Here is a 4699-nt window from a genome sequence, read left to right as displayed (position 1 = left end):
AGTGCTAGCAGTTGCTCCTCAGTGTGTGAAGCACTCTACCGGTATCCACCAAGAACGATCCTCTTCGATGAACGTTTTATAAAACCGAGCTTTTATAAAATGGAGTTTTTGGGAGAGAGAGAGAGACGAAGAAGATGGAGGCTAGGGTTTTCACAAAACAAAAATTGTGTGTCAATTGAATGAGCCATCCATCTCATTCTATTTATAGGGCTCTCCTAGGGTTTTATAATATATCTTTATATATATTAACCCCCATATTTTATCTTCATAAAATGCTTTAATAATAATTAAAACTATTTTAATCATTATTTCTTTTCTTAACTATTTAGAAAATAATTCTCTCTCTCATTATTTCATCAATGAAAATATTCTTTTATGGTGTGACCCTGTAGGTTCAATATTATGCCGGTAGTAGAAATAAATAATAATAAACTTTTATTAATTATTTACATGAATACTAAAATTCACTAAATATAATTAACTGATTAATTATATTTATTCTACATCGTGAGAGATGCTTCTCAACATATCGCGACTATCCGGATAATATGAATTCACTGCTTAGAATATCAAGAACCTGTTAGTGACTAGTTACCGTACAATGAATTCCTTCTACCCTTATAATATCCCGAATAAATACAAGGCATGGATCTCGTGTCAAGCCTATCAAATTTAATCATATGATTTCTTATTCATAATGCAAAGTTCATATTAATGCAAATTAGAAACTCCTTTCTAATTTCATACACTCTGGCCAGAGATTCCAGAACTCGCATACTAAGAATAACATAGGATATTCTCTTCCTATACTGGAAGGGGTAGATCCTCTATTGATATTAACTATCTCTATACACAAATCCCTATGCCCAGAATAGACCTAATGGATGTCCTTGAGACTAAGGACTAAACCAAAGCACAGTTCATTATATATAAGATACCTTTAACGATCTCAAGTCTAAGGACACTTGTACAACTATCACCTAGTGAATAACTATTGACACGTGAGTAATCTCCATTAGTTGTTCAACTTATCGAGTCATATTCAGTGAACTTATTCCCTAATAAGCACCTACATACTAGCTATAGTGTCACCACACAAATGCCTATGAGAACAGACATCCTCCTGAAGGGAGCAAGCATAGTATGTACCAATCTTTGTAGATTATTAATTACCAGTTAGTAATCCTATGACCGGGAACTATTTAAGTTTAGAGTTATCATCTTTTAGGTCTCACTATTATGATCTCATCATAATCCATAAAAAGCTTTACTCTAAACTATGGTATATCTTATTTAAACATTTAAATAGATAGAGACCGTAATAAAAACAAAACAAGTCTTTTATTAATTATCAATGAAATCAAAACAGATTACATAAAAGTTATTCCTAAATCCTCATACGTGATTGGACTTAGGACATATCTCTTTCAGATTTGAATATGAGTTTTTGTGCAATGCATGCCACGGTTTTTGCTCTAAAATGCTAGTATGTTATGTGCTATAATGATTTATGATTAAATCTTGTAGCCATCAAGTTGTTACCATGTGTTTTTGGTTCAAATATTTGCCTAAAATTTTATACGTAAAATCTACTCTGCTATGCTCTTTGTTTTTTCCTCGGTTAATGACTATTATGATTAAGTTCATGCTCGTATTTTTCCATAGAATGATATTTATTAGGGTTTTGTACAATTTAGGATAGATTTTTGGCCTTGCATGTTGGTTTTGGCGTTGATTTGGGAGTTAAAGTGGAAGGAGGTACACTAGGCACTTTGTAGCAGAATTTTTCACCACAAGTATAGGCAGTTTTAGGTGAGTTGTGGTAAGGCCTTGCTAGGCCCAAGTTTACTGGAGTTAGGACTTGAGTTGTACTTCAGTCCAGTGGTTTTGATTCATTGAAAAACTTGCATTTAGGTAGGCACACACACACATTTCTGAGAGTAACTCAGAACAGGGCAGAATTGCGTAAGCTTGAACTTTGGTCGATTTTAACCATGCCCTGACCTAGGCCTTCATGGGGCCTTGGCTTAAATAAGTGTAATGCATCTCTAGAAAGCTTAAAAAACCTTTAGAATTAAAAATTGAATGATAAAAGTGAGTTTTATTTGAGTGAAAACAGGGCAGAGTGAATTCGAGGAAGGCTGGACAAGTGTCAACTTTGGGCAGAAGCCTAGAGAGGCCTAAGTGAGGCCTTGGCCTGAAACCAAGTTTTAGAGTTAGGTATAGGTCTTAAGAATCTATTGGAATTGGTTTTGTTAGAATTTCCCGAGTAGAAGTTGAGATATCGGCTTAAGAGCACAGGATGTGCAAACTGTTGCTAGTAGGGGACTTCGATGAGAGTTTTGACCTTCGTAAACCTTTAGGAGTGAGGCCTTTGAGTCTCATAAACTTTAGAAGTTAGTTTAGAGTCTTAACAACCTGTATGAAGTGGTTTGGAATGAAGTCCCAATGTGGAAACACCACATTTCCAGCAAGAAACCCGAGAGCACCCTTTCGAGTGGCATTCGGAAACCTTAGTGGTGTTCATTGTAATTAGGACTTAGAAGTGAAGAGTCCGAGTGTTGCACATCATCTTTAGGGTTAGTCAAGGTCAATAATAGTTCTTATGTGTTACTTGCTTATGTGCTTAGGTGTTTAGATGACATTATAGTATAAATTGTTGGATTTTTAAAGCAGCGGGGGCATGGCAAAACACTTTTACACATACAAAATCCAAATAAAAGCATACAGATCATGAATAAAAATTCGAGGGATCGAATCTAACCTTTTAAAATAATTTGGAGACAACGATCAGAGATCCATAGCAGTTGCTCCTCAAGTGTGAAGCACTCCACCGGTATCCACCAAGAAAACGATGTTAAGGAGGAGGAAGGAGGTGGAGAGAATTGGGTTTTCCAAACTTTTTGGGTTTTCGGGTTTGATGTGGGTTCGAATAAAATAGGGTCTATAATAGTGTATTTATAGGCAAAATTTTTAGCTGAAATTTTCCCATAAATATTATTATTATTATCCCATTTATTATTCTCATTAATAATTAAAACACCTTTTAATTACTAATCCTTTTTCTAAACACTTTAGAAATAATTCTCTCCCTTGATTTAATTTCCAAAAATTAAATCCTTAATTAATAATATTAAGAACTTTTCTTAATTAATTTATAATCAATTAAATCTCATTTAATCAATTATTAAATTTGCCAATTAATTATTTATTTCACAAATAAATAATTATTAGTCATTATTAATTAATTCCTCCACCATTAAATCATTCTCTTTTTATGGTGTGACCCTGTAGGTTCAATATTAAGCCGGTAGTAGAAATAAATAATAATAAAACTATTTTATCATTATTTATATAAATTCTCAAATTTATTAAATATGATTAATTAATTAATCACATTTATTCTACATCGTGAGGGATACTTCTCAGCATATCGCGACTATCCGGATAATATGAATTCACTGCTTAGAATACCAAGAACCTATTCAGTGAATAGTTACCGTACAATAAACTCCTTCTACCCTACAATGTCCCGATTAAATACAAGGCATGAATCTCGTGTCAAGCCTATCTAATTCAATCACTTGCTTACCATTTACTATGCTTAGTTCTATGCAAATTAGAAACTCCTTTCTAATTTCATTCACTCTGGCCAGAGATTCCTGAACTAGCATAAGTGGATCAACTTTGAACATTCGCTTCCTTCACTGGAAGGGGTAGATCCTTTATTGATCATACACTATCTTCGTGTACAAATTCCTATACCCAGTAGAGCCCTAATAATTGTCCCTGGAGACTAAGAACTAAACCAAAGCATAGTTCAGTGTACACAAGATGACTATGATGACCTCAAGTCTAAGGATACTTGTACAACTATCACTATGTGAACAACTGCTGACACGTGAGTGAACTCCATCAGTTGTTCAGCTGTGCGAGTCATGTTCAGTGAACTTATTCTATAATAAGCACCTACATACTAGCTATAGTGTCACCACACAAATGTCTATGAGAACATACATCCTTCATAATGAAGCAAGCATAGTATGTACCAATCTTTGCGGATTATTAATTACCAGTTAGTAATCCTATGACCAGGAACTATTTAAGTTTAGAGTTATCATCTTTTTAGGTCTCACTATTATGATATCATCATAATCCATAAAAAGCTTTACTCTAAACTATGGTATATCTTATTTAAACACTTAAATAGATAGAGCCCGTAATAAAAACAAAACAAGTCTTTTATTAATATCAATAAAATCAAAACAGATTACATAAAAGTTATTCCTAAATCCTAATACATGATTGGACTTAGGACATATTCCTTTCAATCTCCCACTTGTACTAAAGCCAATCACTCTGGTATCTAATACCCATCTTGTCTTCATGAAGATCAAAGTGACTTTCATAAAGTAGCTTTGTGAGTGGGTCTGCTATGTTGTTATGTGTGTCAACTCTAATTCAATACAATACAAGAAATGTTACCGCGCTCCCACTAACCCTTTTGTAAACGCATGGTTCATCTACGTTTTTGATAAAACCAAACTCTTTGATTGTCTCATCAAAACGAATGTTCCATCTTTCGAGAAGCTTGCTTTAAACCACATATGGTTCGCAGCAGCTTACACACTAGGTTTTCATTTCTCTTGGAAAGAAAACCATCTGGCTAATTGCCAGATCTCATAGTCGTAGTAAGCAG

The sequence above is a fragment of the Apium graveolens genome, chromosome 7 (genome assembly GCF_009905375.1).
Source record: "Apium graveolens cultivar Ventura chromosome 7, ASM990537v1, whole genome shotgun sequence".
NCBI classification, from domain to species: domain Eukaryota; kingdom Viridiplantae; phylum Streptophyta; class Magnoliopsida; order Apiales; family Apiaceae; genus Apium; species Apium graveolens.
This window is presented reverse-complemented; position numbering follows the sequence as displayed.